The sequence below is a fragment of the Lepus europaeus genome, chromosome 9 (assembly GCF_033115175.1).
Source record: "Lepus europaeus isolate LE1 chromosome 9, mLepTim1.pri, whole genome shotgun sequence".
Lineage (NCBI taxonomy): Eukaryota > Metazoa > Chordata > Mammalia > Lagomorpha > Leporidae > Lepus > Lepus europaeus.
In genome coordinates, this window is record NC_084835.1 from 120398305 (window position 1) to 120424084 (window position 25780).

Here is a 25780-nt window from a genome sequence, read left to right on the forward strand (position 1 = left end):
AGAGCAGTTTCACAAGGCAGTTTCCCAAGGTTATTCTGTAGGCAGGTGGAGACACAGTTATCTTAAGGAATGGCTACTGTCAGCAGCCAAACTTTTAAACCCTTGCTAAAATTATTTTAATATTTACTTTTAGCAGGGGTCTTACAATGTAAGCGGTTTTTGAGACCCACTACTGAAGTTTGGATTTGTAGAGAGAACGGAGAAAAAGAAGAAAGAAAAAGTGTTTTCTTTCCTCCCAGAGGAAATGAAGAATCAGGTCTTTCCTTCAACCCCTGATAGGTGTAACGAAGGCAAAGTTAAATTTTATCCTGTCACTGAAGTGACTCCTTCTCCTTACATAGAAGTCATCCGGACGTGTTTCCTCGGAGGCCACGTGACAGCTTGTTCAAACGGCGACATTTTTCTGACCTTGGTTCTTATTTTCTCCATTTCAGCCCCACTTGGGAGACTACCATGAGACATTTTAATTTGGGCTCTCAGTGTTCTCATTCTGTCACACCCACAACATATGGCAAGTGCACCACTGAGTGACCTCACTTTCAGTTCCATCTTTTTAAGGCGAGTAAGTCTAAATCCTTACATTCACCACTAATCTATCTGTCAATAAGAGAAGTCACATTACATTTTTAAAATCGTATTTTCAGGCATCACAGTAATGTGTAACTTTTTCAAGTCTTTTATGTATTATCTGAAGGAAAATGCATTATTTTACTGTATCGTAAACATACAGTAAATGCTTTTATTGAAGCAGAAGTCTTATAAAGCTTTAATTTCAAAATATCGTCATATTTAAGGAGCTATAGTTAAAATAATATGTCCATAAAATTTATTTGTAAGTTAAATTTATTTAACTTATTTTAATTGCTAACATTTGAGTCTTCAAAAGACTGTCATACTAAATTACTGAGCAGAAGACATTAACTTTATTAGGCCTGCTATGATGAGAATTCCACCTTAATATTAGCTGGCAAACACAAGGAAATCTGAGAAAATTATTCCTGTGGTTTGGCAGCTGGGGCTGGGTGACTTGGAGGTGGCCTTGTATGGTGGGGTCTGTAATAGGTAGGGTCTGTATCAGGTCCCAGCTTAGAACTGGAAAACAGAGAATAGCCTCCGGAAGGGAATCTTGAAAACACTAAGTTGTTTAATCCACCTGCTTATTGTTTGAGAGCAAGTATTTCTAGAGGCAAGCAGCCAATTATTTTAATTTAATCTTAATATACTTTTATGTGAGTGTATAGGCACACACAAGCATAATATAATAATTAGATATACTTAATTTTGAATTAGTCAAAATATTAACTGTTTTAGTATATTAATTTGATTCTTATTGAGTTTATAGCTTTAATAAACTATAACAATTTCTTCAAGAAGCTTGCAATATTATTTTATTATATACATATTTATACATCTGTAATTGGTGCATTTGAAATTATTACAATAATTTATTTTTTCTTTACTCAAAGTAAAAAAAAAATTCTGCTTTTTATAAACACCAATTAAAAACTAGAGGAAAGCAACAGAAATTGTCTACAAATTGTTTCTCCATTAGATAATTCTGTATCACTTTAACAAAATTTAAGGATGTAAGTAACTGCACATCCATGTCATTGTGTGAGCAGAGAAAACCAGAGACATTCTCGCATGGTATGCACCTATAACTATGTTTATGTTTCAATGCAGAGCGCAAAGGTATTTAAAATTATGTTTTATCATCAATGTGTCACTTTCCTTACTACATTTTTTCTAAGTCTCCAAGTATTTTTGTTAGTTATCAGAACTTGATATGTTTACACACTGAAAGTTGAATGAAGATCTAGAAATAAAAATTCAGCACAATGCATTTTTCTTATTTACATGAAAATTTATAAAAATGTAAAAGATCAAATTTTTAAAAGATACTTAATTTCCCTTCAATGAATTTGATGAATTTTAAAATAACTTATTTAACTCAATAGGCATGAATTTTAAGATTAAATTATACATTATAAAAAAAGTTTTGATGAAATTACTTTTTTAGGAGGTGTCGATTATGTTTACTTAGATAAGGTGAACAAATTTCACATATACAGATTTAGAAGCATAGTGATAATTTCCACCCTCTCACTCCCATCCATACTCCCATCCTCACTTCTTCTCCCTTTCTTATTCTTTCCTTAACTTTTACAATGATATACTTTCAGTTTATTTTATAATCATAAGGTTAACACCTTCAATAGGTTAACAATTCAACAAACAGTAAGAAGAAAAACACACTGCTCCTGAACTTTAGGGACAAGGGTTGTAAACAATAATCAAATCTCAAAATGTCAATTTTGCTCATATACACAGACAATAAAAACAAAAATATACAAATGGGATTACATCAAGCTAAGAAGCTTCTTTACTGCAAAGGAAACATTCGACAAAGTGAAGAAGCAACTAACAGAATGGGAGAAAATATTTCCAAACTGTGCAACTGATAAAGGATGAATATACAGGATGTATAAAGAGCTCAACAAATTCAACAAGAAAACAAACAATTCAGTTAAGAAATGGGCAAAGAACTTGAACAAGCATTTTTCAAAATATTAAATTCAAATGGCCAACAGACACATGGAAAAGTGCTCAGGATTGCTAGCCATCAGAAAAATGCCAATGAAAACCGCAATGATGTTTCACTTCACCCCAGTTAGACTGGTTATCATACAGAAATCTAAACTGCTTGTGGGGCTAGTGATGTGGGATGGTAGTTTAAGTCTCCGTGGTGCTGGCATCACATATTGGCACTGGTTCATGCTCCAACTGGTCCTCTTTCCAACTAGCTCTCTGCATATGGCCTGGGAAAGCAGTGAAGGATGGCCCAGGTGCTCAGACCCCTGCACTCACAGGGGAGACCTAGAGGAAGGTCCTGGCTCCTGGCTTCAGATCTGCCCAGCTCCAACCATTGTAGCCATCTGGAGAGTGAATCGGCAGATAGAAGATTCTCTCTCTCTCTCTGTTCCTCTGTAATTCTGCCTCTCTCTTTTTTTAAAAATTTATTTGACAGATAGGTTTACACAGTGAGAGAGAGAAACAGACAGAAAGGTCTTCCTTCCATTGGTTCACTCCCCAAATGGCCGATATGGCCAGAGCTATGCCGATCCAAAGCCAGAAGCCAAGTGCTTCCTCCTGGTGTCCCATGCAGGTGCAGGGCCCAAGCACTTGGGCCATCCTCCACTGCTTTCCCAGGCCACAGCAGAGAGCTGGACTGGAAGAGGAACAACTGGGACTAGAACTCGGCTCCCATATGGGATGCTGGCCCTGCAGCGGAGGATTAACCAAGTGAGCCACAGCGCCGGCCCCTACTCTGCCTTTCAAATAAATAAATCAATCTTTAAAAAAGGAAAAAATACTGTCAAGGATGTGGGGAAAAGGCAACGTAATAAACTGTTGGGAATGTAAGCAAGTACAGCCATTGTGGAAAACAGTATAGAGATACCTCAGAGATCTGAAAACAGTCCTACCATATGACCCAGCAATCCCACTCCTGGGAAGTTACCCAAAGGAAATGTAATCAGTGTGTGAAAGAGTCGTCTGCAGCTCAGTGTTTATCCCAGCTCAATTCACAATGCCTAAGATATCAAATCAACCCAGATGTCCATCAACCGATGACTGGATAGAAGAAATGTGGTACTTATACACTATGGAATACTACTCAGCCAAAAAAAAAAAAAAAGGAATGGATTCTTGTCTTTCACAACAAAATGGATGCAACTGGAAACAATTATTGTTAGTGAAATAAGCCAGTCCCCAAAAGATAAATATCATAGCTTTTCCCTGATCTGTGGTAACTAATAGAGTACAAAAACTGTAATGTGTTTATGTATAAAATTACTTTTATATAATGATAAAATGAAAGAATAGATCATAAAGCTGTTTTTATGCTAAAATCCAATCACTGTTATTTACTCAAAATTCAACTTTTGAAAATGCAAGCAAATTGTTTTAACATAAGCAACCTATGTGTCCACATATTAAAAAAATGTTGAAGGGCTCTTGGATTTTACTTTCCTTTTTATACAGAGATCAATATCACTACTCCATATCACCAATAATTTTTATCCTTTATCCAAAGATAGAAAATATAAAGGAAAGCAAATTATAATAAGAAGAATTGAAAGGGGATTTTATGGTAAATATAATGGACATATGTCCTTTTAAAATGATCTGCTGGACGGCTGGTGCCACAGCTCAATAGGCTAATCCTCCGCCTGCGGCGCTGGCACACAGGGTTCTAGTCCCAGTCAGGGCGCCGGATTCTGTCCCGGTTGCCCCTCTTCCAGGCCAACTCTCTGCTGTGGCTTGGGAGTGCAGTGGAGGATGGCCCAAGTGCTTGGGCCCTGTACCCCATGGGAGACCAGGAGAAGCACCTGGCTCCTGGCTTTGGATCAGCGCGATGCGCCAGCCATGGCGGCCATTGGAGGGTGAACCAACGGCAAAGGAAGACCTTTCTCTCTGTCTCTCTCTCTCTCTCTCTCACTGTCCACTCTGCCTGTCCAAAAAAAAAAAATGATCTGCTGGAGTGTTTGTTGTAACTTTTGGGATGCGCCCACTCATATCAGAGTGCCTAGTTTCCCTCCCAGGTCCACGTACAAGCCCAGCTTCCTACCACCGCTTACCCTGGGGAGTAACAGGCGATTGCTTATGTGGTTGGCTCCTGGCCACCCCTGTGGGAGACCCCAATTGAGTGTTTGGCTCATGGCTTCAGCCTAGCCCAGCCCTGGCTGTTCGAGACATTTGAGTAGTGAACCGGTGGATTGGAGTTCACTTGCTCTCTTTTAGATAAATATAATTTTAATAATAATACATAAAAACAAAAAAAGTGACCTACTATTTATGTCAAGAGTTCCCTACGTGGCCAGAGTGATTTCTTATTGACTTTGCCAGTTTTATTTCTGCTGCAGTCATGTGTACATAAGTCGAGATGAAGTGGAGAGGTGCGGAGACTATAGGACCAAATAGTGAACACCTAATAAAATAGTAATGGTTAGTGATAACATTCATGAATAACACATAACTCCAAATGCCAGACACTCTCCACTGGAGAAATGACACATCTCTCAGGCAGATAAACTACATGGAGTCACCCTCAAAGAGACTAAGACTGAAAAAGCCTTTCACTACATTGAAAAGTTGACTCAAGCTAAGATTTTCCCAGAAAAAGGCCAAATAACGTGACCTTATGTAGTCACCAGCAATTTGGGCCAGCTGGAGAGAGGGACTTGTTGGATCTACATCCACCCTCTTCCGTATGAATCTCCTCTTACAGGCTCACAAATCAAGTGCCAGAGACAGTGATGCCCAGAAACAAAACAACAAAATTGGACTGATTCAGCAGTGAGGTTAGATGAGAAGCAAATGTTTCAAACAGGAAGAGGTTTTTTGTTTGTTTGTTTGTTTGTTTTGACAGGAAGAGTTTATTCCAATTCATGTATTCAAAAAGATTTTTTTTTTTAATTCAGTGTTTGAGAACTTGGAAAAGGAAATTTGAGCTAGGGGAACTTGTAGGCCATACCTTCCCCTGTGGCCAGAGGCTTGGTGGGCCTGGTGAAAGTGAGCTGTATCTGAGCTGAGTGTCTGAGACACTGCTGAGGAAACGTCTATGTGATGTTGGTGGATATCCAGGATGATGGGTGACCATTTTCCAAGAGATCAGTAGAAGCACTTCTTGATCTGCAAATGTCTGGATCTGCTATTCCAAGAAGGACCATTTAGATAGCGGGAAATTCATGGTGCGTATTTATAAGGTTTTAGGTCTCACCTGGATGATGTTAAAGCAGCTTGGAATGGAACAGTTTTCATGACACACTGGCTTTGGAGTAGCTGGCGTGGGAAGACAGATTCTGCAAGGGGGCCACGAGAGCAAGCTGTGTCGCTTAGCTCACACGCATCTCTTCCAAGGGAAAGAATCCTGGAGCAGGCAGCCGGTGCCTTGCCCAGCACTGTAGTGTTTAAGAAGGGCAGGAGGAACATGTTTCGACCTGAGATTGTTTATCTTATCAATAATCATTCATAAGACACCTACTCTGTGCTAAGTTAAGTGGAATTAAAAGTTAAACACATCACAATTTAGCTCATATTTGAAAAATCTAGAAAATGTGAAAAAACAAGATGGTAAAGAAAGCCTCCCTTCGAGCAAGCAAATTGTAGGCCACATTCTGACTTTTTAGATGACCCAGTTGACTAAATATTTTACGGTGGCGTGTATCTGTACAACCCTTATTCTGTATGATCAAAGGTGTACGTCAACTCAAACAGAGTGGGGATGGCTACAGAGACTGAAATGAAGAAGAAAAGAACAATGAAGAGAGCTAGAATGTGAGAATGTGGGCACAGCCGAAGCTGCACCGGACACGCTCCCCAGACAAGGACAGGTTCACGCAAGATAATTGCAGCAGGAGAGGGAGCTCAACTTTGTGAGAGAAGGCTGCAGCGTTTCTAAGAGCTTGGGTGGTGGGGGTCATAGGTCATCCGTGTTTCTTAATCATCATTACCCAAAAGGAAAGCAAGTTTTCTTGGATTTCTTTAACAAGCAAGTTTTTCAACTTGGAACAAATTTCCTCTTGAAGTCAGGCACCTACCCTCTACCAAGGCTAAGAGACTGAGACAGACACTTCCTTGATGATTACATTTCAAGGGTGTGGAACCTAGGACACTGAGAAAGACTTACCCAGGTCTTAAAATAAGTAAAATTGTATTAAAAAGCCTTACATCTCAAAGCAGCAGGGGCTGGCACTGTGGCTTGGTAGGCTAAGTCTCCCCCTGCGGTGCTGCCATCCTTTATGGGCACAGATTTATGTCTGGACTGCTCCTCTTCCAATCCAGCTCCCTGCTAATGTGCCTAGGAAGACAGTGGAAGATGCCTGAGTCCTCGGGCCCCTGCACCCACATGAGAGACCTGGAAGAAGCTCCTGGCTTCAGATCGACTCAGCTCTGGCCATTGCAGCCACCTGGGGAGTGAACCAGCAGATGGAAGACTCTCTCTCTCTCTCTCCCTTTCTCTCTCTCTCCCTCTCAGTAAATCTACCATTCAAATAAATAAATAAAATCATAAAAAAATAAAAGAGGCAGAGAAAGAATGTACAGTCCCAGGTTTTCTGGAATAAGGGCTCTGAGACAAGGAGATCTGGGAGAAGCACAGGTGCAGCCGAGTGGAAAGGGAGGCTGTCCTGGTTCATGGAAGCAGTGCTGATGGACAGAGCTGAGCTGTTGTGTGTGGAGGTAAACGTCTACACTGGTTCCAGGCAAAGGGGGGAGCCCAGTAAGCTACGTCTCAAGCTCTGTCCACCTGGCAGTTAACACTAGAAATGCTTCAGAGTTTTAGGGGCTAAGTTGTGCTATGGTGTGGATGACAGAGTTCCAAAGTCATGTTTCCTGACTCTTCCTCAAGGACCATTCGGTAACCTTGTGTCCAGAGATAATGTAGTTAAAGATTTTTGTTTCTTGGCATTAATGCACAAAGTTGCATAAAATGTATGCGTTACTGTGTTAGAAACATCTTTAAACATCATTTGTAGGAAAATGCATTATACATTATCTAATAAATACACACAAACAAGTCATTTAAATGCATAATAAGAAAATATTTTTATTTTAGCAATGATCTCACTGGTTCTAACATTCTAAATGGCATCATGTTTATTCAATATTTCAGTCATAAATTTCCAAAGAAAATCCTGGAATTTCAAATTTGGGTGATATCAATAGTTAGTTTACCAATAAAGGGGCTAACCACAAAAATACAAAGCAGTTATTACTTGTTTTCACTACCTAAAGTAGAAGTCCTTACAAACATAGTTTATGGTCCAAGTACAACATCTATCAAACAAATATGTAAAAATACATACTACAACTAAGCTAAAACTACAGAATGTTAAATAACATATGTATGTGTGTGTGTGTGTGTGTCATTTAATATATGTACATACACCAAGCATTTTCCTCGGTGTACTGATACATAGTGTCATTTAACCCTTAAGAGAACAAAAGAGAGTTACGTCTTTATCAGTCTCATTCCTTAGATGATAACTATTACTTTTGTCTTCTGAGCACAAATATCTTGTGATTTCCTAATGCTAATTTTCCAGTAGACTATTTCATATTTTTTACTTAAATGATTTTATTAATATATCAGACTCTTAGGGTCACAGCAAATGCATAATAATTACCATGTTAGAATTCTCATATTAATGTGATGTTAATACAGAAGAGATTCAATGCAGTTCTTATACACAGTTCTAAGGATATAATGACACTCTCTGTCCTCTTACCCATCCCTTTTCACTCTCCCTTCATCCTCGCCTCCCCATTGCTTCTTCTTCTTCTTTATTTTGATTGGCAGAGTTAGACAGTGAGAGAGAGACAGAGGGAAAGGTCTTCCTTCCATTGGTTCACTCCCCAAATGGCTGCTATGGCAGTCGCGCTGTGCTAGTCCAAAGCCAGGAGCCAGGTGCTTCCTCCTGGTCTCCCACGCGGGTGTAGGGGCCCAAGCACTTGGGCCATCCTCCACTGCCTTCCAGGGCCACAGCAGAGAGCTGAACTGGAAGAGAAGCAACGGGGACAGAATCCGGCACTCCAACCAGGACTAGAACCTGGGGTGCTGGCACTGCACATGGAGGATTAGCCAAGTGAACCACGGCGCAGGCATTTTTTTTTTTTTTTGGACAGGCAGAGTTAGACAGTGAGAGAGAGAGAGAGAGACAGAGAGACAGAGAAAGGACCTCCCCCATTCTTCTAATGCTATTTTTAAGGGGAAAATCTTTATGACATGATAGGAGCCCAAAATGCTAATAATTTCTTCTATTGTAGAAAAAAATAGGCATCCCCTATGTCAATAAATAACTTGAACTTTCTTTTATAAAAATGGACATAAAGCTGTTATTTCATTCAAAAAGTCTGACATCAAGGCAGTAATATATGATTATAAGTTCATGCATTTATTTTTTTTTACTTTTATTTAATGAATGTAAATTTCCAAAGTACAGCTTTTGGATTACAATGGCTTCCCCCTCCCATAACTTCCCTCCCACCCGCAACCCTCCCCTCTCCCGCTCCCTATCCCATTCCATTCACATCAAGATTCATTTTCAATTCTCTTTAGATACAGAAGATCAATTTAGTATACATTAAGTAAAGATTTCAACAGTTTGCACCCATATAGAAACACAAAGTGAAACATACTGTTTGAGTACTAGTTATAGCATTAAATCACAATGTACAGCACATTAAGGACAGAGATCCCACATGAGGAGCAAGTGCACAGTGACTCCTGTTGTTGACCCAACAAATTGACACTCTAGTTTATGGCACCAATAACCACCCTAGGCTGTCGTCATGAATTGCCAAGGCTATGGAAGCCTTCCAAGTTCGCCGACTCTGATCATATTGAGAAAAGGTCATAAAAGACAGAGTGAGGATAGTAACCAATGATCCTAAGAGTGGCATTTACCAGGTTTGAACAATTATACAGCATTAAGTGGGGAAGAGGACCATCAGTACACACAGGTTGGGAGTAAAGCCATTGGTGGTAGAGTAGAGGTTATGATTACGAAGGAATGAGGCCCAAGTGCGCTAGACAGGGTCTAGAACAAAGGACAGAGTCATTATTAGAGGAGCTAAGAAAGGTGCTGTCTAAGCTACAATTAAGTTTTCTGATTGAGGCCGGCACCACGGCTCAGTAGGCTAATCCTCCGCCTTGCGGCACCGGCACACCAGGTTCTAGTCCTGGTCGGGGCACCGATCCTGTCCCGGTTGCCCCTCTTCAAGGCCAGCTCTCTGCTGTGGCCAGGGAGTGCAGTGGAGGATGGCCCAAGTTCTTGGGCCCTGCACCCCATGGGAGACCAGGAGAAGCACCTGGCTCCTGCCATCGGCACAGCGCGGTGTGCCGGCCGCAGCGTGCCTACCGCGGCGGCCATTGGAGGGTGAACCAATGGCAAAAAGGAAGACCTTTTTCTCTGTCTCCCTCTACTATCCACTCTGCCTGTCAAAAATAAAAAAAATAAAAAAATAAAAAAATAAAAAAATTTTTTCTGATTGAGAGGCAAATAGAACCTGACAGAAGGGGCTGGATAATAATCTGTTGGGCTTTAGGCCTTGTAAGTTAAGAGACCCAGACCTATCTATCTCTTCGCATGGGGTATATCCTAAGGGACGTGTGAACCTCCTAGGGGAAGGCACTCTGTTGACTTTCATTACTTGGCTGGCCTGGGAGGAGAGCTGGCCAGGTAAAGGCAGGGGGCATCTCTAACAAGAAATTTACAGTTCTGCCTGCAATGTTGCTGACCCTACTTGGCCATCCCCTCAGCTGCAGTGCTCACTTTGGAAGTTGGGCTGAGTGAAGGGCTTTTCAGCTTAGAGCCAATAAGATCTGTGGCTCTGACCTGGGCATCCTTCGACTCCAGGGCAGGTCCATTTCCAGTGATGCAACTCTTGGCAGAGCTGCCAGGGCTCTTCACAAGCTGACTTCTGCTGAAGCCCAGGCTTACCACATTGAAAACCACTGCAGTCGACTGGCTTGTTGGGTCTCCTTGAGGGCAGATCACTGTACAGATCAGCCATTAATAGGCCTGCCACCCATTGCTTCTGATGCCTAGCTTTCTTTTCCTCCTGGTTTGTGTTAAGGCAGACCAGACGATGCAAGTCAAGGGAGTGCCCGTGTCCCATCTCTAATCTTCTGTGGCCTGAACTACAAGTCTATAGTCACAGGCATGTTCTGTAGTAGTTTTCCCAAGGTAGACAATGCCCATGAGGAAAATTATATTCTCACTTTAAAACTTTCTTTCCCTTTGGTCTGAAAGGGTGGTTTTTTCTGCTTACTGTTTACTTCACTGATGGCGAAGTAAATCTAGTTATGAGATTATAATTTAAGCTCTTATTTTGGCTGTGTTATTATAGAAAAATGTTAGCCATCTCTTTTATAAGGTCTAATGATTAAATTGTGCATCCTACAGATTCCTTCATAATAGAATTAGTTTCCTAGCTTGAAGAGAATAGAGAAATGAAAGAACAAGTTGGGCTTAGAATAGAGAAATGAGGGAGTAAGTCCTAGATTGCTTGCTAACAGTAGCAATATCACATGAATACTTAGCAAACCGTTTCAACCATTAGATAACCACTTAAGAAAACATTTACCAGAAGGTCCAATGCCTTCTATAAATTTTAAGAATCATATTTGAAAACACCTCTTAAATATCTAACATGGTGTAGTTTGTTTAACCAGTAAACTTAAGCACAACCATCTAAAATGTTTTTAGTTTCTTTCTACCAACAAGTATAAAACATATGATACAGAGATTCAGGTCACTCGAATTAAAATGTATCTTTGATTAATTTTAGCAGCTTAAATTTATGGACAATCTTATCTATAAGCCAATTAAAATAAAATTCTTAATAAAATTTCCCATGTAGACATACAATATATATGCACATATAACATAACATAATAGACCAATATAGCAATTTTAATAATAGCTTTTAAAATCTTTAACTCTTTTTGTAGATTGCCAATTGATTTGAATTGCTTTTTGTTTTTAGTAACCTCAGTTAACCATACTTTCTCTCAGTTGGTACTATTAATACATTATTGGCTACATCTGTTTACAGAGCCATCCCAAAGTACTGAATACAATAGAAGCGGCTGGAAAAAGTCCATAGGAACCTATAGGAGGACAGCTAAACACAGAACCAACAACGCTTTAGTTTTATGAGCAGCACATCATATATAACTGTGGATGACAAAAGACTTTAAGTTGCCATGTTTAAAATTATAAACTCCCTTTCTCTCTGTCTCTCTCTCACTGTCCACTCTGCCTGTCAAAAATAAAAAAATAATAAAATAAAAAAAATAAGGCCGGCTCCGCGGCTCACTAGGCTAATCCTCCGCCTTGCGGCACCGGCACACTGGGTTCTAGTCCCGGTCGGGGCATCTTTTGCAGGAAAGGACAAGTGGCAACAAATTCTTTCAATTTCTGTTTGCTATGAAAAGTCTTCATTTCACCTTCATTCACAAATGAGAGCTTTGCAGGATATAATATTCTGGGCTCGCAGTTTTTCTCTCTTAGTACCTGGGCTATATCTCGCCATTCCCTCCTAGCTTGTAGGGTTTCTGATGAGAAGTCTGCTGTGAGTCTAATTGGAGATCCTCTGAGAGTAATCTGGTGTTTCTCTCTTGCACATTTTAGAATCTTTTCTTTATGTTTCACTGTGGTGAGTTTGATTACAACGTATCGTGGTGAGGATCTCTTTTGGTCATGTTTACTAGGGCTTCTATGAGCTTCCTGTACTAGGATGTCTCTGTCCTTCTCCAGACCCAGGAAGTTCTCTGCAAGTATCTCTCTAAAAAGGCCTTCTAATCCTTTCTCTCTCCCCATGCCTTCAGGAACTCCTAGAACCTGAATGTTCGGTTTTTTAATAGTATCCTGTAGATTCCCAACAATATTTTTTAGATTTCTAATTTCCTCTTCTTTTCTTTGGTTTGACTGTATACTTTCCTGTGCTCTGTCTTCTAAGTCCGATATTCTCTCTTCTGCTTTACCCATTCTGTTTTTAAGGCTCTCTAATGTGTTTGTCATTAGATCTATTGAATTTTTCATTTCATTATGATTTCTTGTCACTATCACAGTTTCTTGTTCTACTAGTTGTTTCATTTCATTTTGATTCCTCCTTAGTATTTCATTTTCACGAGAGAGATTTTCTATCTTGCTCATTAAGGATTTCTGTAGTTCAAGAATTTGTTTTTGAGAACCTCTTAATGTTCTTATCAATTTTTTTGAGATCCGCTTCTGGCATTCCTTCTATCTCATCATCTTCATAATCTTGAATTGGGGTGTCTTTTTCACTTGGGTGTGTTACAATGTCTTCCTTGTTCTTGTTACCTCGGTTTTTGCATTTGTTTGGCATATTGGAGATATTCTTTGATTTCTTCACTGTGGTGTTTTTTGTTTTTATACTATGACTCTAGATTAAGTGGACCCTTAGAGGCTTGAGATGAGTGTGGCCTGAGAGCTCTGTTTGGTTCCTCAGGGTTGAGGGTGTGCCAAAGGTAACACTCGCAGGTTAGGCGTGGTAAATCTCTCTTTTTTTATTTCATTCTTTTTTTTTTTTTTTTTGATTCAAAAGGGAAGTAATTCTGCACAGCTGAACGGAATTGGAGGTAGTTAGCAGGCGAATGATATACCCACAGTAGCCAGAGATCAGAAGCTCTTTTCCAAGGACCACACAGGGAATCTGTGATGCGCTCAGTGTGGGCTCGAATTCTCCTGTGGTCTCCCACTGGGTTGCCAAAGCTACTGAACTGTAGCGTCTCTGGAGAGTACTCACATGAATTCCATGGGTTCTCTCCCCCACCATCTCCTTCTTCACAGTCTCAGTTCACCAGCACCACACATTCACTAGGTCCTAATCTCCTGTTATTTCACCCCCTCCGAGTCAGGTTTTTCTGCTAGGCTCAGGGCCGGTGCAGACCTGAGGTCGCCCTGCTTATGACGTATGTCCAAAATGGTGCCTGCTCTTTGTCTTGCTCGCCTTTGAGAGGTGAGCGGAGAGAGAGAAACTCGTGTCCGTATTGGTCACTTATTTTTTTTTTCTCTCTCTTTTCTAGTTAGCCTGGTGAACTTTTCCCCATGGGGTTTCAAGCCTCGTTCCCTCTAGTCTCCTCTTTCCGCTTCCCTGCCGGTGTCTCGGGCTATTGAGGTTCGGCTCACCTCGCGTTCCAGTGCTGGTGTGTTGAGTCTGCCGCTGATGTCCTGAATTGTGGGCTCCCACGCTCTCCACGCAGGTCCACTGTGAATCACTAGTTCTGGAAGAGTTTCCTCTGCTGTTTCTTCCCCTACTTTTCTTTGAACCTGCAGTATCTCCACTTTTATTAAACTGTCTCTTCCTGGACTATCAGTGTGCTCCCTTCCTATTCCACCATCTTGCCGCTACTCAACTTCATGCATTTGTTAAAACATATATGATGCATTTTGACATGTAAAATGACCAATGAGACAATTGCATTTTACTTAATAAATTGTATGTCACAATATTAAAGAAGTTATTAAAAGCAATTTCTATTGCTCCTATATGTTTTATGTAATACATATTATCTTTCATAATCCCATTTGATTATGGAAAATCTGTAATAAATGATCAGAAATGTAATACTTTTTTCTTTTGTAAAGTAATAGATTTTGAAAATGAAAATGGAAACTAGTAGTTCATCAAGTGGTCCATATCAATTAGTGAATCAAAAATACTCTCACTTTTAAAATCAAGGTTTAGTGAGATATCTAGTTGATGTTTTCATTATTTGGAGATTGAACAGCTTCCGTACTGTAGCAGAAATTTGGAATACACTTATTTTAATAGTAAAAAATTACACAATGAAATTAGAATGCAATAACATTTTTGAATCATAATGCTATGAAAATGGTGTCAATTTTTACACTCAAAGTAATAATAGTTTTGTGATAATTAGCTTAATTAATATGGGAAAATTAGCTGAAATGGTTAGTATGTTAAACACTGAATAACCATGAGTTATTATTTTCATTATTGTCATTCTTTTAACACTTAATGTAAACAAACGACAGAATGCAGAAGAGTGATTGTGTTCAACGATGTCCTGTCTGTGCGACCCCACACAGGTCTGAAGCACAGAAGCTCGCGGTCTCCTCCGTCTCTGGGTGCACTTGCCTCCCAGCCCTGGTGACTTGGTCTCTCAGGGGCCTGTGCAGGGTGAACAGCACCAGATCCGCTAGGAAAACAGAAGGTCGACCAGAATAGCTCCTGTTGCCATCAAGGCACGCACATCTCTGCGGCAAGCATTTCCTATTTTGATGAGAAACACGCGGAGCTGTGGAGCGCCCTCTCCTGCTGCCCACTGTTTCTAAAGCTGCCCCTCCTGTAGGCAGTGTGCAAGGCTGTCTCACAATGCTCTGATGCCCAGGGGGTCGTGGCTGCATTCACTGATCTCCCACTGGTGCGGGCTGGCAATATTGCTTCCTGACAAAGCCATTACGATTATCCTACCAACTAAGTCACATGTTCTCAAAACAACAAAGGTGAATTTATGCATTTCCTTGTAGTTCCCCCACAGCCCTTGTTTTGACAACATGATTGTTTAAAATAATTGTGCCATAGGATTCCCAAAGGAACATCAGCCGTTAATGAAATAGAGTGATTGCAAACACAATACGATTTGTTTCCAGTATGCTCCGCTTCTATGAGAAAAGATAAAATAGCACGACTTTCCTATGTTGGAGACCATCAGAAATTCACATTCATATCAATTTTAGGTAAAAAAAAAAGAATATTCACATAAGTGAGCACTTCAAGGAAACATAGAAAAGCACAGGTAAGAGCAACAAACTAGTGGTATTTTTTAATAGAGAACTATGATTCAGGCCGGCACCACGGCTCACTTGGCTAATCCTCCACCTGCGGCGCTGGCACCCTGGGTTCTGGTCCCTGCTGGGGCGCTGGATTCTGTCCCAGTCGCTCCTCTTCCAGGCCAGCTCTCTGCTGTGGCCAGGGAGTGCAGTGGAGGATGGCCCAAGTGCTTGGGCCCTGCACCCGCATGAGAGACCAGGAGAAAGCACCTGGCTCCTGGCTTCGGATTGGCACAGCGTAGCCATTTGGGGGTGAACCAACGGAAGGAAGACCTTTCTCTCTCTCTCACTGTCTAACTCTGCCTGTCAAAAAAAAGAAAGAAAACTATGATACAAATCCCAGCACGTGGATTCAAAGGATTTTAAGGAAAAGGTATAGCAGGTTCTCAGTTGTGCTGCTGTGGGAGAAAAAAAAATTAAAAAGATTCCAGGCCTGCGCTGTGTCTAAGCAGGTAAAACTGCCGCCTGCAGTGCCGGCATCCCATATGGGTGCCAGTTCAAGTCCCTGCTGCTCCACTTCATATCCAGCTCTCTGCTATGGCCTGGGAAAGCAGTAGAAGATGGCCCAAGTCCTTGGGCCCCTGCACCCTCATGCGAGACCCAGAAGACACTTTTGGCTGCTGCCTTCGGATCAGCGCATCTCCAACCATTGCGGTCAACTTGGGGGTGAACCAGCGGATGGAAGACCTCTCTCTCTCTTTCTCTCTCTCTCTCTCTCTGTCTCCCTCTCTCTCTCCCTCTCCTCTCCCTGTGTAACTCTGACTTTCAAGTAAATAAATAAAAAAATATTTTGAAGACTGACAAGAATGAGGCCTTGTTTGTTGTTCAGGGAGACTTTGGAACAAACCTTTTGAAATCACTCAGAGCCAAAAGTCGACAGCACCCTCCACCTCCCCCCATAACTATTGCTGCAATCCTAGCTTTGTTTACTTAGCAATCATTCTGTAAACCACTTCTCGCCCATTCTGAATCTCTTTTCGCATGGGGCTACTTTAACTCTTGGCCCCACCGCTGAGCTCAACACCAGTGATTGAGTCAGGGGCTAGTGTGTACATAAAATCACAGACTAAAGAGAATTTTTCAGATAATTTTGCAACTGCTATGCTATGATAGTTCATTTGTTGCTAACTGAAAAGGTAAACATGGGGACTGCTAATGATCATTCTTTGCATTGTCCTGAAGGAGCCTTTTCTGGGGATACAGAACAGTGGAGGGTTGTGGAAGGAAGAGAAAGGGGAAGGAAAGAATAGGTAAGTGATAGATCAATCGATCGATGGATAGATGATAGGTGATAGATGATAGATAGATAGATAGATAGATAGATAGATAGATAGATGATAGATAATAGTTAACAGACAGCAGATAGATTGTGCTGCCCATCACATCTCATTGACTGGTCCTCTGCATATAACTATTACTGGCATCAACCTTACCCCTATACTTCTTGGTTTCATGGCTTTGCAAACTTCTCTTTCATTGATTGTACTTTACTTACTATTGTTTGCAATCAAAAACATCTTAACTCTCATTAAATGGCTATATAGAAATATATATGCAAGACATTTTATTGATGTACTCCGTGATCAAAATTAATCTCAGAAGAACACAATCAGAGAAGTTTAAATGCAAATCATTTTTTTTAATTTTCTAATCATTGGAAATGTGCTTTCACTCACAAAGTAAATATGTCTGTATCATATAAATACGTCAGCTCCTTAGAGGATTGATAGCTACAAAATAATGCCTCCAAAATATTTTGTATTGATTCATTTACTACAAGCTCTTTATCAATAAGCTGTTGTATTCAAGGCCGTGGTAATACCATGATAATCAAATATTGATAGGTGTTTTATCCTTATGGAAGGGTGAGCGTTTGGCCAAGTTTTTGAGACACCTGCCTCCCGTATCAGCACACCTGAGTCAGCGCTGCGTTTGCTCCTGATCCCAGCTTTCTGCTGATACACACCCTGGGAGGCAGCGGGAGGTGACTCCAGTAGCTGGGACCACAGTTTCCAGTTCCTGGCTTCAGTCTGCCCAATCCCAGCCGTTGTGGGCATTTTGGGAGTAACCTAGTACATAACGGTGCTCTCTCGCTCTCCCTCCTGCTCCCCAGTTCTTAAATACATAAGGGAACATTTAAGAAAAATACTCTTGGAGCTGGTATCATGGCACAGTAGTTTAAGCCTCTGTCATGCCAGCATCCAATGTCCAAGTGTCAGTTCTACTCCAGCTATTCTGCTTCCAATCCACTTTCAGCTGGTATACCTGGGACAGCAGCAGATGTGAGTGCAAGCACTCGGTTCCCTGCCGTCTATGTGGTCAGTAGCTATCCTGGCCTTGTGGCTTCAGTATGGCTCATTGCATCCCTAAGGGAAATGAACCAGCAGATGGGATATCTTTGTCTCTCCCTCTCTCCCTGTAACTCTGCCTTTCAAATGAACAAAGAAATCCTTAAAAAGCACATTAGATTATTGCAGGAAGCAAACTGCTGTGTTAATTCCTTGACTCTGAACCCACAGGAGGTATATACAGGTGTGGACACGTAAATGATCTTGAACACATTATGGCCAGAAAACACAGTGTAAACCTTAGCAGGGACAATTACACAGAAAAGAACTGCTAAACAAAACTGGAGGTCATTAGAGGAGACAGAAAATAATGGTGGAAAAGGAAAAAGTGGATATCAGTGTCTTCAGAACAACAAGATCAAAGAGAAAGGAAACCAATCTGTTAGGCATTTTCAGCTGGAGCAACAGAGGCCTTGTTGTATAAGCAATGAGATTTTAGACATTTAAAGCACAGCATACAAAAGCATGGGCTAATACCTAGTACCTATGGCTGAGATTTCTTTAAAAGATTTATTTATGTATTTGAAAGGCAGAGTTACATAGAGAGAGAGGAGAGAGAGAGAGAGAGAGAGAGAGAGAGAGAGAGAGAGTTCTCCACCCTCTGGGTTACTACCCAGACGATTACAATGGTCAGAGCTGAGCCCACCTGAAGCCAGGAGCCAGAAACCAGGAGTCAGAAGCCAGGAGCTTCTGGGTCTCCCATGCTGGTGCAGGGGCCCAAGGACTTGGGCCATCTTCTACGGCTTTCCCAGGCCACAGCAGGGAGCTGGATTGGAAGAGGAACAGCCAGAACTTGAACCAGAATATGGCTGAGATATTAATACCCAGGCAAATATGGAGATCTTTGGAGTAAAGATAATGGAGAAACTATGAAAAGAAATCATTGAACCACATCGGTGTTTTGAAACATGAACCAGCACTGCTCAGAACATGAAGGTGTATAAAACCCGAGCGTGGTAGGTGGAAAGAATCAGACGCTCCTCGTGAGGCTCAGAGAGATAAGAAACTGGAACAAAACCTACTCGGACTTTGAATCTGCTAAGAACTACATGTCAGAAGAACACTTGGCTGATTTTTGTGGCAATTCAGAATTTGAGAAATGCCAAAATGTTTGCTTCGTTACAATGCAGATTTTTTTAGATACCTGCAAAGAGAGGAGTCTGACAGAAGGGCTGCAGGGGAAGTAGAATCGAAAGGCGTACATGAGCAGAAGTGGAGAATGGAGACCATGGTGCAGAGAGGAGTCAGCAGGAATTAGCGGACGCCTTGGGGCCTCTGTTGCCCTCAACGAGTTCTGTGTGACGAGAATGTTGCTAAGCCAGCAGGAGGACAGGTCTCCCTGTTCATGGGTGAACCTGACAGTCAGCTACAACAGAAAATCACTCAGTCCGTCAATTAGCTTTAGGTGGCATGAGAAATGAAGTCCATACTCTGAGACGGAAGATGCACGGCAAATAAAACACAAGGTGAGGACGTATTAGAGGGCAGAGAAAACGTGGCAATTGATGCATAATTTTCAAGGGTGCAGTTGTTTTGTTTTAACGTGGAGTCATAGGGGATATCAAAATGCCTTCTGGGGTACATGGGATCCACGGAGCAGGAGCCAACAATTCTTTAGAAACTGCTACAGTGACAATGCTGGTGTATGAAGTATCAGAACCATGCCATCTTTTAAAAAGTAGTGTTCGCCTGAGAATCGGATCCATCCACAGGGCAACTGCTTGTCTGGAGATAGTACTTCTACAATGGTAGTGTAACACTAATCAATCAAAAATGCATGAGTGTTGGCGACTCAGCATCTGTGATTTTAATGTCTGCAGTCAAGATCAGTGGCACACTGTGAAGAAGAGTATCACGAGTTGAGTGTTGCTCACCCTGGGCTTGCTCAAGGGGTACCCCTACAACAGGTCGTGGAGTTTGGGGTAGACAAATCCTTACAAGTTACAACTTGGCTAATACAAGCAGACAAGATCACGATCAATATTTGGTTCTGCCACCTTGCAAATCTTTGAATTCTCTCTCTCTCTGACTACCCACTATCCCTCCTCTCTCCTCACTAACCACCTTTTAAGTAAATAAAAAATGAAAAAAAATTAAAAATCTTTGAATGTATATGATGATGGCTTAAGAGATGCCACTTGAGGGGCTGGTGCTGTAGTATAGCAGACTAACCTGCTGCCTGCAAAACTGGTATCCCATACAGGTACCAGTTCAAGACACGGCTGCTCTACTTCCACTCCAGATCCCTGCTGATGGCCTGGGAAAGCTGCAGAACATGGCCCAACTCCTTGGGCCCCTGTACCTGTGTGGGAGACCTGAATGAAGCTCCTGGCTCCTGGCTTTGGCCTGACCCAGCTAGACTACTGGGGAGTCAACCAAAAGTAGATGGAAGATATCTGTCTCTATCTTTCTCTCTCTAACTCTGTAATTCTGCCTTTCAAATAAATAAATATGTACCTCAAATTTTATTTTCTCAAGAATATTCAATATATAAACATGACATAGAAATATTTTAAATATATGATTAAAGAAATTTTTGACACATCATTGGGTCATTTTAAAGATTAAAAATAAAGTTCTAATGCCTGTATTAGAAAAGGAATTTAGGCTAGTAAAATGCAGAAAAATTCTAGAAGAAACTAAAGCAACTTAAACTCTTTAGTCTTTACTATTTATAACTAGAAAAAAATGTGATAATAAAGAAATGTTTTTCATGGATAACAATTTCTAATTAAAATTAAATCTAATTTTGTCCATTTTTTAAAAAAAGACATTTACTTATTTAAAAGTAGAGTGATAGAGCAAGGGAGAGATTGGGAGAGAAAGAGAGATCTTACATTCTCTAGTTCACTCTCCAAAAGGCCATAGCGCTGGGCCCGCTGAAGCCGGGAGGCAGATCATGCACACAGGTGCAGGGGTCCAAGGAGCAGGGCTATTTCCTGCTTTTCCTGGTGTATTAGCAGGGAGCTGAAATGGAAGTGGACCAGCCAGGAACCAGCACCCATATGGTACCCACCTGTGGTGGGTATTTGTGAAGTAAACCAAAATAAGGACACCCCCCCTCACAAAAAATAAATAAAAATAATACCAAAAAGGTTAACTTCCCCAAAATTGAGACACGTATGATGCTTGAAGTATGAGAAAAACCAAGAAAGAGGTGAGGGGTGGGAGGAGAAAGGAAAGTACAAGGAGGAGAGGGAGGAGAGTTGGCCAGGCTCAAAGAGAGACCTAAATGCCAGCAGTCTGCACTGCTGTAGCAAATCTATAGAGTGTGGAGCTCACATACCTTGTCTCCTTCAATGCTCTAGGCTGTACCTGGGTCTGCCTACCCCCAAAAATAGAGAAAGAAAAATGAAGATGACTTTGGCCCCTCTGAGATACAGTGACTTCAAACACAGGAACCATAGCCAAAGCACTATCTTGTCTGCTAAGTAATCAGGGTGGAACTTATCCGATCCTTCGTTAGAGGGTTGCCAAGATGGGATTTAGAAACATCTGTCCGGAAATAATCTATCTCCCTATTATAAGCCTTATTATTCTCATTTTGTAGATAAGGGATTTGGAGCCCAGAATGTTGATGCACCATTCCCAAGATCAAAGAACTACCAGCAGAGTTCACCGTAGACAGGGCGAGGGGATGGTCTAGGAAGATGTAGTGCTCGCATGCAACTTTTGCACATGCTTCATCCACACGTTGCAGAATACACTATGCCTGTCCCCACTCATGCCAGCTAAAACCTTTGCATCTCCATGGCCCCCCAGGGTTGGTGTCAGAGAAGGCAGAAGAGGATGACCAACCTCACAACCCATTCCTGAGGTATCCATGGAAACCGTGAAGGCCACAGTGATCTCCATGGACACCGGGGGGAACATGAACCCCGTTGTTACCCAACAACAGTGAAGATCTCCTGCCCACTGTGTGGTGCGGCGGTCAAGCGAGGGGACTGGTATTCTCTGCCCATACCAGAGTATCTCCCATGCTTTGCTGCCTGCCGGAGGAATCCAGCTAACACAGGTTTCAAGACAATCCAGTGTCTCACATAACACCCAAAATGCCCACACAAGGCATATCATATGCAAACTTCAGATAATCAGAGGAAAAATCTTAAGATTCTTGAAGAGAATAAAACACCATACGTTTGAGGGAACGAGAGTAAGAATTACAGCAGGCGAGGGCTCATCAGAAACAGAGAGGACAAAAGGGCAATGGAATCAAATATTTAAAACGTTGCAGGAAGAGAATTTCAACCAAAGTTATATGTCCAATGAAATTATAATTCAAAAATAAAGGAAACATAAAACCTTTCTTGGGTAAACAAAGCTAGAGGGATACAGCACCAGGAGAGTGGGCTTGCCAGAAATGATAAATGATTTTTCTCGGAGTTGTGGAAAATTATGTAGGTCAAAAGTGAGATTCTTCATAAAGGTATGAGGAACATTGGAGAATGAATAAAAGAAGGTTTGAAAAGCCCTTTCTTTTCCATTTTTAATTCACCTAAAATATAACTGTTCAGGGTAGTAACATGGACAGTGTACAGTGTGCTTATGTCAGCCTGTGGATTGGTGAAGTGAGTGACAGTAACATTATTAGGGGCAGTACTCTGTTTTCCAGTGTTAGGAAAATCACCTGAGGCTGGGTGGCTTAGAAAGAAAACAAAGAGGTTTATTTTGCAGGCTGAAAGCTCAAACTGCAAAGGACAGCTGTTCACAAGGAGGGGTTATCAGATGGGGAATGGCAACATAGTGGAAACGCCTGTGGAGCATGGGGATACGGGGCCAGTGTCAGGGAAGGAGCTACATTTGTTCCTTTTGCAACAACCCTATGGAGTACAGACATCCCTCCATGAGAATCACCTTAATCCCTTATGGGGGCAATGCCCCCTAAGATCTACAGACCCCAAGACCTCACACTAGATCCCCAGCTCTAAATTTAAAGTCTCATTGACTCTTTTTTTTAATTTTTTTTTTTTTGACAGGCAGAGTGGACAGTGAGAGAGAGAAAAAGAGAGAAAGGTCTTCCTTTGCCATTGGTTCACCCTCCATTGGCCGCTGCGGCTGGCGCACCACGCTGATCCGAAGGCAGGAGCCAGGTGCTTCTCCTGGTCTCCCATGGGGTGCAGGGCCCAAGCACTTGGGCCATCCTCCACTGCACTCCCGGGCCATAGCAGAGAGCTGGCCTGGAAGAGCAGCAACTGGGACAGAATCCGGCGCCCCGACCGGGACTAGAACCCAGTGTGCTGGCACCGCTAGGCGGAGGATTAGCCTGTTGAGCCACGGCGCCAGCCCCCATTGACTCTTAACATCATCACACTGGGCACCAACTCTAATACTTGAATGTTCTGGGACACACTCAAACGCTTTCCAAATCATTACACAGAACTGTTTGTTTAAAACTAGACATTAGTGAAATGCATAATGTGAATTCTGAGGCAACTAGCACAAAAATGTTAAAGAAAAGCATAACTGAGACAGCAAGAGGGGAGAAATTATGAAATATTATAAAAGTTAAAACAAGTATTAAGTCTTTGCTGCGGTAGAAAGCACCAACAAACATGATTCCTATCAACTTGAACATATCAATAATTCCTTGAACAGTGAATGGTTTAAATGCACCGTTAAAACACAGATTGTCAGAACAATATATCAGATAAAAATAAGGAAGTAGATCTAAATGTAAAATGCAAAAGCATGTCCTCTTGAAGCAAACAGTGCAAAAATCTATTACTTTGAATTCAGCAGAGTTTTTTAAACATAAAAACATAGCACAATCCATGATAGGAAGAATTGATAAGATTTTACTAATGCTGATAACTTCTACTTTGAAAAACTCTTATTAACAAAATGAAAGATAAGACATAGCTGAAAGAAAATGTTTGCAAAGCATGTGTCTATGAAAAAAATGCATATCTAAAATTTACAAAGAATTCTTAAAACAGCAATAAGACATCAAACAAGCCAATTTTAAGCAACAGACAACATCTATAAGCAGACATTTTATGAAATCAGCTACATAGGTGGAAAATAAGGGTTTGCAAAGGAAAACAATGAGATGCCCATGCAAACCTACTTGAAATGGTTGAAATTTTTGTGTGTACAAGGAAGTTATTCTATATTGTACTGTAATGGTGATGCATAATTAGCATTTCTTAAAACCCATAGAATTTACATCACAAAGGAAAAAACCTTAATGCATGAAAATTGTAAAACTATTTTAGGAATTCAGGGAGATCAGTATGGAATGCATAAGGTGACAAAACATTGTAAATGTATTATGAATGAGGTACAATAACTTTACTGAAGAGGATATGGGATGGAGGTGCTGATCTAAGTCACTTTGGATACCAGGGGAGACTTTAAGATTATGGAAAAAAGCAAATGTACACGAACACTATGCTCAGCTGATGAAAATTTCCTATGAGGCTTTAGTTGAGCTGTTCCGTTGTACTTAACAACAACTGTGCATGAGCATTTGAATTTAATAATTAAGTAAACATATGGTAGATGGCAGGAGCAATGTTTCTCACTGTTGGAGTAGGAAATTACAGAAAGCAAGACAAGGATGCCAGATCCCAGAATGATCCATGTAGTGATGGTTCAGAGTTTAGTACATCAGAATAAACTTATGTATACCTTAATAGAGATGTAGATATTCCTACTTGGTAATACTGATAGATGTGTGTCCATGCATGAGTTAGTGCATGTCTTATCACATGGGTCTCCTGTATCTTTAAGCAGAGGAAAACCAGGAACTATAACACCTGTAGCAATGAATGCACCTAGCACTAAGACTATGATTTTAATATCATTTTCAAAAGATCCAGGCATCCTTTGAAAAATGGCTGATTTTTCACAATGCAAGAAATATAAACAAAGAACCTGATTCATTTTGTCCTGTCATCACACATGCACTGAAACATAAATGGACACATGTGACACACACATGCATACAGAGAGAGAGAGAGAAAGAGAGAGAGATTATACAAGGAATGCAAAATCCACTGAAAAAAAGCATCCAATGACCAAAACTAGAACAATTGAGCAAAAAAATGAGTGAAGTAGCATTGGATTACAGCCTGAAGTCTAAAACACATTTCTATGGGACCACATTAATATAGATAATTTAATGGCAAATATGTGATGGACACTACATAAAATTTCCATGCAGAAGAAATCCAAATTTACATAGGTGGTGCCTCCTTATGTGGGTGTTCCTATGCCTGGTTGAGAGACTGCCTGCGTAGTCCACTCAGGAGGTTAAGAGGGCATGGCACACCATGCCTCTCAGGAAAGACCCTGCTTGGGGGCTCAGCACACTGAGTCTCCCACATGACCTGACAGCCGGCAGGCAGCAGGGGCTACGGCACATTTTCCTCACCCTCACTTCCTGTTGAGGGGCTTGGTAACTGTCAACTAAGTAAACAGCTCCTGGGTGTGACCCGGACTCCTTAGATCACCTGGAAGGCTACCTAGGCTATGTGACTTTTAAGCTGATTGGAGAAGCATAGCGGGTCCTGTATCGGTTTTATCCTGTGGAGTTAGTGTTGCTACCCTGAGCTAGTTACTCCCCTTTGCCTGCCCTATAAAAACTGTGCCCAACTGCTAATAAACGGACATGTTCACTGAAACTGTCTCCTGTGCTTCTTGTCGAAGAACACTGTTGCCCCCTCATCCTGACAGTGTGGACCTTTCAGGATGAGCCCACATCCTTACAGAGTTGGGTCCTATCTCTCCACCTTGTAAGTAGGGGTGCCCTATGGACAGGGAGAAGGAAAAGTGTGACTGCAGTGGAGAGTCTGAGACACTCTGAAGCCAGGGCATCGCAGTTACTAGCAGCAGTGGTAAATCGTACTTGACGAGATCAGAATGACACTTCTGTGAGCTGCTTCTGAAACACCGAATAACCTCAGTCTAGCCATGAGAAAAACATTAGTTCCCAACTGAGGTATGCTAGAACATAGCGTTAGAAATATTTTTCCTCATTCCTAAAGTTGTCATAATAATTAAAACAAGGAAAATGTCACCAGTTACCCACTGAGGCCTGAT